This window comes from Chiloscyllium plagiosum, unplaced genomic scaffold (genome assembly GCF_037043375.1).
Source record: "Chiloscyllium plagiosum isolate Xiang-an unplaced genomic scaffold, Cpla_swu_hap1 HiC_scaffold_3, whole genome shotgun sequence".
Taxonomy (NCBI): domain Eukaryota; kingdom Metazoa; phylum Chordata; class Chondrichthyes; order Orectolobiformes; family Hemiscylliidae; genus Chiloscyllium; species Chiloscyllium plagiosum.
Window position 1 is genome coordinate 103,614,206 of NW_028270141.1, and position 13,357 is coordinate 103,627,562.

Below are 13,357 nucleotides of genomic sequence, written 5' to 3' on the forward strand. Positions count from 1 at the left end.
ATCTTTTATTTTTATCTTTCATCAGTTGGAGATGTGTACAATTTGCTGGTAAAAGTTAATGTATTTCAAATAAGGTGTAAACCAACCTTTAGAAATGTCAACAAATGTCAAACATAGAGCTCTTGAATGATCATTTGTGTACGAGTGCGTCATAATTATGTTGTGGAAAGATACATGAAGCAGTTATCCAACAGTGGTTTTCCCACCAAATTTCTAATCAGTTTGAATGTATTTCTGGATGTTATCTAATGCCTGTTTCACTGACAATTGTTTAAAAGATCTTTGATACAAACCAGGCTTTTGTGTTATTTTGGAAGATATTCAAGAAACACGTGATATTAATGTGCAAACTTAGAAAGTTTACTTGGGATAATTCTGGTTATCAGAGGTGAATAAACTCCCCTCCAACCCATACACCATTCTGATTGGTGTTCCATCTCTTTTGTTGGGTGAAAGTTTTGGAACTCCTTTATGCACAGCAACTATGGATGTTCCACCACCCAAGGACTGAAGCAGTTCAAGAAGGCAGCTCGCTGACTTCAGGGGTACTTAAACACTGCCCACATCAATGACACCCACTTCCCATGAACTCATAAACAAAAATATATAGGTAACATAGTATCTAAATTCTGTTTTAGTTGAACTGTCTTTCAGGTATATAATACACAGACAGGAAGAAGCAAATCTAACGATATATTTTAATTAATATACATTAGTTAAGTAGAGAGTATATTCAATATAAATGCTAGAACACCTGCAGTAAATTACGAAAATTCCTATTTTATGAAAGGATATCTTTGATTCAATAAAGTTTTACATGTGTAACTTCCCAGATCTTTGATTGGAAGGTCAAAACCATGTGGTAAAGCTCAAAAGTGACTTTTTCAAAGTAGTACGATATGTTAATTCATGTTGATAATCTACAAAATTGATTGTTTTGTCTGTTAAAAACCTGTACAAGCTTGGTAGTGCATCTAACACATTTCATTGGAGTCTTCATGTAATCTAAAGCATCACAATGCTACTATTAAACAATAGTTTGCATTTTACAATGTATTCATAATTTACATTTAAATGGTTAGAATTGGATTTTTATTTGCATAAGTGATTGCACTGCTTACTCGCTATTTTCATGTTTCAAAAATTCTTTTGATGAATGATGGCCGTGGAAGATCGTATTCCAGTAAACTGTAAACAGATGGTGAAGAATATGGGACATAAGGAGATGTCATAAATTTTGTAAATCCTTGAAAAGGCTCAAAGGTGTTTCAGTGCACAAGATTTTACCAAGATTGCAGAGGAGAGGACTAACAAATGGCAGAAATGGATAAAAGGGAAGCAAACACCATTTGCGCAGTTGTATCCGAAGCAGCTAATCCTGTATCTCCTATTCCAAATGACTGTCTAAAGTGGAATTATCCCGTGGGTATTTGCCTGCGACCGTCGATGGAGCAGCCTGTCGGGACAATGCTTCATTGGGTTTTTTATTGGGGAGGTTATCCTTTGAAACATTGCATCACCTTCGTAGATCAGCTTTGCAGCATGCTCATGCAGAACTGAAGTCAAGTTTTAGATCACAGTGACAAGCTCTGGGAGTGGATGTGTTTGTTATATATAGATTAAAAGTATAAACCATCTTAGCAATGGATCTGTGTTGGATTCTCTGGTGATATAGATCCTGCAGGATACGAAAGATGGGAAGTGAAGCCTTGACTATAAAGGTATCAGGGTCAGACTAAAACAATGGTATCCTAATGAGCATTTACTTATGAGGCCATAGCCTGATCTGGTGACTTTGACCACCAAAATCTGTGTGCTATCAAAACTGGAACTTGTCAGAAAATGAGGTCACAAATCTCTCCATTTTACCTGTTTGTTTACTCCACGCATGCCTAATTGGGTTAGTTAAAATTAAAAAGAACTTCAAATGTTGCAACTGGATTGTTTATTGTTCAATGCAGTCAGATCATGCCTGATCATCTACTGAAACTGCCACCTTCCTGCAATAGCCCAGAGTCTATGGTTAGTCAGCATGGTTTTGTGAAGGGCAGGTTGTGCCTCACAAACCGTATTGAATTCTTTGAGAAGGTGACTAAGGAGGTAGACGAAGGTAAAGCAGTAGATGTAGTGTATATGGATTTTAGTAAGGCGTTTGATAAGGTTCCCCATGGTAGGCTACTGCCAAAAATATGGAGGTATGGCATTGAGGGTGAGTTGGAGGTTTGCATTAGGAATTGGCTGGCTGGAAGAAGACAGAGGGTAGTAGTTGATGGTAAAGGTTCATCTTGGAGTGCAGTTACTAGCGGTGTTCCGCAAGGATCTGTTTTGGGACCATTGCTGTTTGTCATTTTTATAAATGACCTGGAGGAGGGGCTAGAAGGTTGGGTGAGCAAGTTTGCGAATGATACGAAAGTCGGTGGAGTTGTTGACAGTGAGGAAGGATGTGTCAGGTTACAGCGGGATATAGATAAGTTGCAGAGCTGGGCAGAAAGGTGGCAAATGGAGTTCAATGTAGCTAAGTGTGAGGTGATTCACTTTGGTAAGAGTAACAAAAGGATGGGTACTGGGCTAATGGTCGGAAGGTGTGGATGAGCAGAGGGATCTTGGTGTCCATGTACACAGATCTCTGAAAGTTGCCACCCAGGTAAATAGTGCGGTAATGAAGGCATATGGCGTACTGGCTTTTATTGGTAGAGGAATTGAGTTCCGGAGCCCTGAGGTCATGTTGCAGTTGTATAAGACTCTGGTGTGGCCACATCTGGAGTATTGTGTGCAGTTTTGGTCGCCATACTATAGAAAGGATGTGGAGGCACTGGAACGGGTGCAGAGGAGGTTTACCAGGATGTTGCCTGGTATGGTAGGAAGATCGTATGTGGAAAGGCTGAGGCATTTGGGGCTGTTTTCATTGAAGAAAAGAAGGTTTAGGGGTGACTTGATAGAGGTGTACAAAATGATTAGGGGTTTAGATAGGGTTGACCATGAGAACCTTTTTCCACGTATGGAGTCAGCTTTTACGAGGGGGCATAGTTTAAATTAAGGGGTGGTAGGTATAGGACAGATGTTAGGGGTAGATTCTTTACTCAGCGAGTCGTGAGTTCATGGAATGCCCTGCCAGTAGCAGTGGTGGACTCTCCCTCTTTATGGGCATTTAAGCGGGCATTGGATAGGCATTTGGAGGATAGTGGGCTAGTGTAGGTTAGGTGGGCTTGGATCGGCGCAACATCAAGGGCCAAAGGGCCTGTACTGCGCTGTATTTTTCTATGTTCTATATTACTTAATTTCCTTAATATCAAAATGTCAATCACCTCTGCCTTGATTATACTCAATGACTGAATATTCACAGCACTCCAGAGCAGAGAATTCCAAACATTCACAATCCTCTGTGTCATTATGACTTGGCGACAGTCAAATCTAATCAACCTCTCTGCCTCTGTATTCACAGTATTGTAAATTTAAAACCTTCAAAAACGTTCAAAACTGAAGCCAGTGATTCCTAACCAGACTTTTTGAATAACCAATCCTAGACTCTGTGAATAATTAGTTCTAGATACTGGGTTTGTATCTTAAAAAAAAGACTTAGCAATTTTATTAATAATACAGTAACTAAAGCTGAGCAAAGTAAAAACAAAGTAATCTAATTAATGAATATGATTTAACCCAATGATGTTTTCGGGCCCATTCACACAAGGCAGTCAAATGAACACAGTTAAGGGATAAATAAAAGAAAATAATAAAACTGCCAGATTATTTAAGCAGTTTTCACAATGCATTTTTTCTTGATTGATTTTCTGAAGACATAAATCATGTTCACTTTTTCAGTTCACTCTGATAAAGTCAGTGATACTTATGACTAAGTTTCTATTCTCTGAACTTCCAGTGGGAGGTTAGGCAGAAAGCTTTAAAACTTTCATGCTGTAACATCAACAGCCAAACTGAAAGAAGAATAAGCAACAAAAAAATCAGTACAGCTTAGGGACAGACCCTTCGGCCCACCAAGCCTGCACTGGCTCGTGATGGTTTTCTAATTTACAAACCTTTTGCCTCAATGAAGTCCACATCCCTCTATTCCCTGCCTATTCTTGGTAAACCGTTTCTGTACCCTGTCCAAAGCCTCCAGTGTAATGACCAGAACTGTACACAATATTCTAAATGTAGCAATGGCAACATGACTTGCCAATTTTTATACTCTATGCCCTGACCAATGAAGTCAAGCATGCCGTATGCTTCCTTGACCACCTTGTCTACTTGTGATGCCACTTTCAGAGAACTGTGCATCTGTACGCCTAGATCCCTCTGTTTGTTGATGCTCTTAAGGGTTTTTCCATTTCCATTACATTCCTCCTACATTAGACCTTCCAAAATGCAACACCTCACATAAATTCCACCTACCATTTCACTGCCAAACCTCCAGCCTATCTATATCCTGTTGTATCCTCTGACAATGCTCCTCACTATTCTCGGCTCCCCAATCTTTGCGTCATCTGCAAACTTACATTCTCCTCCAAATTATTTATATATATATATTACAAACAACAGGGATCTTTGCAAATACCGCTGTTCTCCAGTCAGAAAATATACTTCCACTGCTACTGTCTGTCTTCTATGACCAAGTCAGCTCTGCTTACCAGCTCACTGTGACTTTACATTCAATAACAGCCTGCCATGAGGGATCTTGCCAAAGACCTTGCTAAACTCCATAGAGATGACATCCACCGCGCTGCATTTTTCAATTATCTTTGTCACTTCCTCAAAAAACCCAATCAAATTTGTGAGATATGAACTCCCCCTCCCAAAGCTATGCTGCTTTTCATTAATAAGTCCATATTTTTCCAAATGTGAGTCAATCTTTTCTGGATTCTCTAATAATTTCTCTACCACTGACATAAAGGCTCTGCAATTTTCCAAATTATCCCTACGTCCCTCTTAAACAAAGGAAAAAAAAAGTCCAATTCCCTGGGATCTCTCCTGTGACTAAACAGGATGCAAAGGTTTTGTAGAAATCCCCACTAATTTCCTCACCTGTCTTCCTCAGCATTCTGGGGTAGATTCATTCAGACCCTGGGGACTTGTCTACTTTAATGCTTTTCAAAATATCCAACAACTTATTTACATTGACAGGCCACAGAATATCAACATACCCCTCTCTAGATTTACCATCCACCATATTCTTCTCCTTAATGAATAGCAAAGCAAAGTATTCATTAAGGTCCTAACCCACTTCCTCCAGATCCAAGCATAGATTCCCTCCTTTGGCTTTGAGTGGACATATGCTTTCCCTAACTATGTTTTGCTCCATGTATATGTATAAAACGTTTTGGGATTTTCCTTAATGGCTCCTTTAGGCCCTCCTCCCTACGTGTTTCCTCCCTGCTTTCTTTGTATTCTTCGAGGGCTCTGACTGTCTTCAGTTTCCTAAACTTCATGTATGCTTCATTTATCTTTTTGACTAATTTCATCATTTCTCTTGTCATCCAAAGTTCACAAATCTTGCCATTCTTATCCTTCATTTTCATCGGAACATGCTTATCCTGAACTCTAATCAACTTGTGTTTAAAAGATTCCCATATGCCAGATGTGGATTTACCCTCAAACAGTCATTCCTAATCTACATTCCCCTGTTCCCGCGTAATGTTGTGGTGGTTAGGTATACCCTAATTTAGTGCTTTCACCTGAGGACTACACTTATTCTTATCTAGAAGTAATGTAAAGCTTACAGAATTATGGTCACTGTTCTCAAAATGCATCCCCACTGAAACTTCAATCACCTGGCCAGCATCATTCCCCAATACCAGGTCTGGTATGACCCCTTTCCTAGTTGGACTATTTATATATTGTTTTAAGGAACTCTTCTGGACCCACCTAACAAACTCATTCCTCTTCTAAGTCATTGGCAGTAAGGGAGTCCCAGTCAATATAGGGGAAGTTAAAATCAATAACCACAACAATCGTATTGTTTTCACATTTTTCCACAATCTGTACACAGATCTGTTCCTCTACCACCCACTGGCTGTTGTACAATCCCATCAAAGTGATTCAACCCTTCCTGTTCCTGAGCTCTACCCATATGGCCTCACTGGGTGATCCCTCCATGGTGTTCTCCCTCAGTACAACCGTAATATTCTCACTAATGAATATCGCAACTCCCCCATCTCATCTACATCCCTCTCGATCGTGCGTGAAACATCAAAATCCTAGAATATTAAGCTACCAGTTCCATTCCTCTCTCAATCATATCTCTGTAATAGCTACAACGTCATAGTTAATATGATACAATCCTTCTGCCTTACCTGTCATACGCCTTGTTTTAAATTCAGTAACCTCTCCCTGTCTGTTCTTCCTCTTAGCCTTACTCGCCTTTTTCTCTAATGTCTCCTCAGTCATTGTTGACCTACTGCAGTGGTTCCCAAACCCTGCCACACTAGTTTAAACCATCCTGAATGATACTGTCATATTCCTTGTCCCAGAAACACAGTCCAAACCCCTGCCCCTCCCTCTGTTTGACCATCATCTTCCCTTCCAGCCTTGCTGGCTCCAATTCCCAGGTACTGACTTTGTTCATGGCTGAACATCTGCTATTTGGTTAAACATAATGTTTCCCCCGGTGTCAAAGAGTCTATGGGATCCTGTTGATCAAGTACCAATGTGCAATTAACTTCTGGGCCTGAGCTCACAAACAACTGCCTGTTTGTCCCCTTTTTATAACACAAACTACTGCCCCCAGTCCAAATGGCATCTTCAGCTCTCAGTTCGCAACTCAAACCAAAATTGATAAAAGAATCAAAAATAATAAAACATCACTGAGAGTTCTAACAGTGTAAAGAAATTTCTGCTCATCCCAAATGGCCAAAGCTTAATTCTGAGACTGTGACCTTGTGTTTTAGATTCCGCAGCCAGAGAAGCATGATTCTCAGATGTACCGTATCCAGCCCCTTAAGATATTTACATGTTTTAATTAAATCGCCACTTGTTCTTCTAAACTCCAGGATATCTAAACCAACTACATTCCATATTTCCTCATTGGATAGTCCCTCATCTCAACATGCAGTCTATCTAAGGCAAATATATATATCTTTCTGGTAAGAAAGCCAAAACCACATACATTCCCCCAGTTTTGATTTCATTAGTACCCTGTATATCTGTAGCTGGACCTCTTTACTCTCATCCTCAAGTCCTTTTGTAATAATAGCACAAAAATCAAGGTTAGCACACCATTCCATGTTGCATGATTGCTGCATTGTCAGATGTGCCATGTTTTGATGAGACCAAAAACACAGCCACATCTGCCACCTGTCTATTGAAATTGGTTCTACAACATAAGGGACGTATAAAAAATGTAAGAAATTATTTATTGCTAATTAACAATTTAAGAAAATTGTCTTTCTGTATTTATTCAGTTATAAGAATAGTCAGTCATTAAAATTTGAGAGTTCTGATGAAGAGCATATAGAATTCAAAATGCTAATATTTCTTTCTCCACAGATATTGCCAAATCTGTTTTTGATTCAGATCTTCAGCATCTCCAGTGTTCTGCTTTAAATTTTGAAAATAAATATGTTTACTAGACGATGGTTGAGATAGAGGTCTTATGAATCTAACTATTTAGAATTTGATTGAACATCTCATGTATAGTTAACTTTTGAATCAACATTCAGAATGTTGGGATATGGCATTTAGCTATGCAGTGGTTATCAGGCTGTTTATTGATAATACAAAAGATTGCTAAATCAAGCATGATTTTGGAATGCTAGTTTATATAACTGAGTCATTAGTATTTGAAGTGCTCGATTCAAATATATGTTTGGGATAGTGTAGGGGGATGGGCTTAGATTAGTTCAAAGGTCGGCGCAACATCGAGGGGCAAAGGGCCTGTTCTGCGCTGTATTGTTCTATGTTCTATGTTGTAAAGGATCTAAATGTTGAATCACAGTGATAAAATAAAACATATTAAGTATGTATAACACAGAGGTAATTTGGTCTCTGTTTTCTCAGCCACGAAACTGGAGGTATAAATGAATCTTCTAGTTGTCTAGACATCAATAAATTTTTAATTATTACCATGCTCAGTTCACTCCTTAGGATTTACATTAGAATGAGACCTGCAGCTATTATGGCAGTAACAGGATAGGTGGGAGGATGAAGGCTATTGACTGCAGGGTATGTGGTATATTTTATCTAGTGAAGTGACAGGTTCAAGTGTACTTTGGAATACTTCACGGGATGTACACAGGAAGAATTACTGAGCCATTAAATGAGAATGAGACAGTCTGTGAAAAACAATGTCAAAATAATGGCCAACTTGCCAAAATGTAAATAGAACTGTGGCCTGGTGCATGTAATTGCAGTTAGAAGAGGCTAAGAGCAAGTATCATTAAAAATATATAATTCTTCTCCACAATATAATGAGGTGTACAGATATTATTTAGTAGGAAAAACCACTGTGCTTATCACAATTATTAGAAATTAAAAGATATTTTTTGAAACAAATGAGCATGTTACTTGGTCTTTCAGTTCCTCATTACAAAAAAGACATCAAAACATTTCTAATTTTTATCAATTATAATGGATTGGGTCATGAATGTGTTTTTAAATTTGCTTGCACAATTTACAGCAAAAGGTTTTTTTTTCTAGAATTAATTATCTTAAAGACATGTAATGGGATTGTTTAAAAAAGACATTTTCTCATTAGGTTTATGTGCAAGAAGTGCAGTGAATTGTGATAGGATAACATTCATTCAAAATAAGTTAGCATAAACCCATTTTATGTTATGTTAGTTGCCATAACAACAAATAATGATGACTGGCATTTAAGCTGTTACGACCTTCACTTGATAATGGTTTTTGCAGCTGGGTACCAGTTGGTCCATAAACTTTTTAAAATGATGCCCCCTCTATAATAGCACTTGACAGAACAGGACAGGTGTCATTGGAGACTACTGTTGTTTCTTTAGGAATGTTTCTGCATTGAGCAGTTTGAATTAGGAGTTTTTTTGAGTAATTTATTTTGTTTTGCATGTATTTGGCAAGGTCTAAGTATCTCCATTAAAAGCCATATTAATTATAATTTTTGTGTCAAGGGAGTACTCAGAATGAAAATAACAGATCTATTGAAGCCAAGAAGGTTTCAATTAACAATTTCAAATTATGAATGTAATTTCTTTTAGCTCTATGATTTATTCATCAAAAGGGACTCATTGGCACTAGAAAGAAAATTCAACTTTGAAACCCAATTACAGTCTCCCATTTCAGCTGTTTAAAGCCCTAACATTGGAAAAATGTTAACTACCCGTACTGTGTAATCTATTTGATCTCACCCTGAATCCTGCCTCGATTCCCAAGGCCACCATTTCATTTTCAGTGAACTTGAACTATATTCACCCCTCCTCAATCCACTATTGTCAACCACATTTTAAATCTGAATTTATGCGTGAATGAATGAATGCTGATGGCAGAATCTTTTACCTCCTGGACACATGCAAGGAAATAATGGGCTCACTGCCAACAATTTTATAACCATTAAAACGAAGTTGTGAAAGTTGTTGGGTGGTTTCACAATGCAAGTAGCAGATAAGACTCTCTGCCATAAACATACATTCACAGCATTGTCCCTTTTAAGTATTCAGCATTTTTCTTATTGCAGAACATAAGCTCAAAAACACTATAACCTCAAGAGATTGTATTGAAGAGAAAGGTACACCGATTGAACTTACAACTGTAATGTCCATTAGGTTACCTGGTCTGGTCTATATGTAACACTAGACCCACAACATTGTGATGGACTCTTAACTTCCCTCTGAAATTGCCTGGTAAGCCACTCAATTCAAGGGCAGTAATTAATGGGCAATAATTGCTGCCCAGCAACAGTAGTCACATGCCATGACTTGATTTTTTAAAATCCCAAATGGTTGGGTATGTTTCTTGATTTGTTTCATTTTTGTTTAATGCTATGATTATGTTAAATGTGTGATTAAAGTATTAGTAAACTGCTGATTTCTCCCAGTTCTCACCACAGCAAATTCTTACTGCCATTAGGTGGAAAAAACAATTAAACAGACACTCCAAAGTACCTCCCAGTATCTCAATATCAAGCAGTAAAATTGACAATGGAGAGGAATCAAGAAGTTACACTGACGTTTTACCCTTTTGTGCACCAACTCAATGTTGTCTATTTAACACTTAAATCTTTGGTCCATCTAATTAGTCTGTATCAAAATGTGAAAATGGACATAAACAAGCAATGGTTAGTGCCCATTGAAGCAAGCACCAAACTCACAATAGAGGTTCTTTCTTTTAGTATTATCATTGTCATTCATGCACAGTGGGCACAGTATGTCAAAAATATACAGTCATGGAAGGAATTCAGTTTCTAATGTAACATAAAAAGATTGAATGAAATAGAGAATCAATTTCAAAAAGTTTTTGAAAGAGCTGAAAAGAAAATCTTAAAAAAAATGACTTGGTCTTTTTACCATACCCAAAATTTTGAGATTAACTTTACATCTGTGTTGAACCAGCAGAATTGCAGGGAATTCACATGATTGGCTTTTAAGCCTGGAGTTAGTCCAATTCTATTGAGCTGAGAAGTGTTAGAGAGGTGGAAATATGAAAGTGAGAAAATTCAGGTGTAGTAGTTTTCCACATTTGTTTAGTTGAGCCTGACAAAGTCAAAACAATTGGTTATACATGATAGTCCATAGTTTATAATTCATCATGGATCTCATTTTAGTTTCACAAGTGACTCAGCAGCATTGTTGGAAATTCATTCCGCTGTGCTGATTTGGTGTGTGTACAGTCTAACAAGTCCATTTTTACAGAAATTGCACAATTTCAAAATAATTAATAACTACACTGGAGAGGCTAGAGCATTAATTTTTTATTCGTACAGGAAATCCTTCTCCTGAATTCTTTCTTGTATTATGTCTTAATAAGGAAGTTAAATTAAGAAAATTGAGTAAATTGAAGTGAAACTTTCAAATTTTTTATTGGTTACTGGAATAAATCTTATGGAATATCAGGAGTGTGAAAACAAACGAGTGGTGAAATAACTCACAAAGGCTGGTATCCCATCACCAAGTCACCCTTTACTTACACATGTATAGTACAAAACACTGACTCAGCTAGCACAGAGCTGACTCCAAGAGTGCGCAGAACCCCTGACACTCCTGTTTTTTTTCTTTCTTTTTCTTCCTCACACTACCACCTAACTGCGGTAACACTCCTGTTTTGTTTTAGATCACAAATCAGGCATAATAACTCAGACTCTCAGGTGTTGTACTGAATATACCTGCTCCCTCCAATTGCTAGTGTAGAACATATTCTCTCTATCCTAAAACTGTGCATCATTATTACCTTTTTTTCTTTTAAAAAATTACAACACTCCTGTTTATTTATTTATTTATTTTAATTTATTTATTTTTGACATTTCTGTTCTTTTTTTCTTTTCTATTACCCCCATACTGCCATCTAACTGCGGTAGTGCTTATTTTTTCCCCCAGCATCCATGTTGTGTGTGTGCACGTGTTAGACACAAGGTGCACGAATCTTTATTCAAATTTCCACCACCAGGAAGAAAGGAAACACCCGAGTGGCCAGTGACAAGCAGTGCCCTTCACATCAAAGGGCAATGCTGTGTGATCAAACAGTGAAAGGGAGGGCAGGGATTAAATCAAAATAGAGTTGGAGGGGGAAATAACATTCCTGTTTATATCTGTCAGCCAGGGCTCCCTGATTGGACCAGATTAACAGTCCCAATCAGGAAGCTCATATTCTATGAGGTGTACCTGTCTGACCTCATTAAAATCACTCCCAATGGATCCACAAATTAAGGTTTTGTGCTTTCAGTGGCATTATTGCCTCTATCCTGCCCCTTCACAATTATACCGGCAGCAATTGAGGTGTTGGGTGGAATCTCATTGATGTCTTTAAATAGGCAATTAATATCCAATTGAGAGCCTCATTCCACTGCACTCCAATATAATGGTTGACAGGAGAACCCTGCACCCAACCTAACCTCCAGCCATGTTAGCTTTGTAGGCGACAGATCTGTAAAAAGGGAGGGTGCTTCCTTCCTGCACACTCTGTGACAGTCAGACGCCTCCTCCACCTCACTACCACCTCCAAACCTCCCCCTGCCACTGCTTAACTCTTCCCCTCCAAGAACCTTCCCCATACCCTCCCTGTCCTACCTGCCCATTACTCACTTCTCCAAGGTCTGCAAACAGGCCCCAAATCTGCCCCGCAACTGGAGTCCCACTTAACAAATTGGCATCATTGATGCTTATTTGTCTCAGGCCTCTTCCATCAGTGGCAGTGGCTACCCATCCATAAAGCAATATGACATAGCAACAGGCATAGGCCATTCAGATCCTCTTACTTGCTCCACTATTGCTAGAACAGTACAACACAGGATCAAGCCCTTTGGCCTACCTTGTCTAAGCCAACGATGATGCCCTTCTAAACTAATCCCATCTGTCTACACATGGTCCATATCCTTCTATTTCAGATCTGTTCACATGTCAGTCTAAATGCATCTTAAACATTTCTATCTTATCTGCTTCTACCACCCTCCAGGCATCTACCACTCTCTGTGTAAAATAAACTTGCCTTCCATATCTCCTTTAAACTTTTCCCCTCTTACCTTTAATCTATGCATCCTAGTATTGGAAAATTTCCACCCTGGGGAAAAAATACTCCAACTATTCACTTAATCCATGCCTCTCATAATTTTATATACTTTTATCAGGTCATCCCTTGACCTCCAAAGCTCCAGCAAAAACAGTCCAAGTCTGTCCAACCTCTCTGAATAGTTTCTGCATTCCAATCCAGGCAATATCTGGTTAACCTCGTCTGCACCCACTCCAAAGCTTCCACATCTTTCCTATAAGCTGATGACACAAACTATACACTCTGAATGTGGCCTAACTAAAGTTTTGTGCAGCTGCAACATGACTTCCAACTTTTATACTCAGTGCCCTGACCAATGAAGGCAAGCGTATCATTTGCCTTCTTTACCACCTTAGACCCTTCTGATGCCACTTTCAGGGAGCTATGAACTTGCACTCCAAGATTCTACCATCTATCAATGCTCCTAAGGGCCTTACCATTAATTGTATACTTCTTCCATTTGACCTCACAAAGTGTTTAACCCCATATTTCTCTGCCCAATTATCCAACTGATCTATATCTTGCTGTATGTGTTGACAACCTTCCCTACTATCTTCTACATCACCAATTACTGTTTTGTTTGCCAACTTACTAATCAACCCACTTACTTTTTCATCCAAATTATTTATATCGCTTATAAGCAACAAGAGATCCCAGCACTAATCCTCCTGAAGAACATCACTGGTCACAGACTTCC

At 38.5% G+C, this 13,357-nt stretch overlaps 1 protein-coding gene across 28 annotated transcripts in view; it reads left to right on the forward strand.

Annotated features, from left to right (window-relative positions):
* eya4 (EYA transcriptional coactivator and phosphatase 4) overlaps positions 1-13,357 on the forward strand; it is a 680,435-nt gene that overhangs the window by 604,979 nt on the left and 62,099 nt on the right. The gene's annotated exons all lie outside the window — the stretch shown is intronic.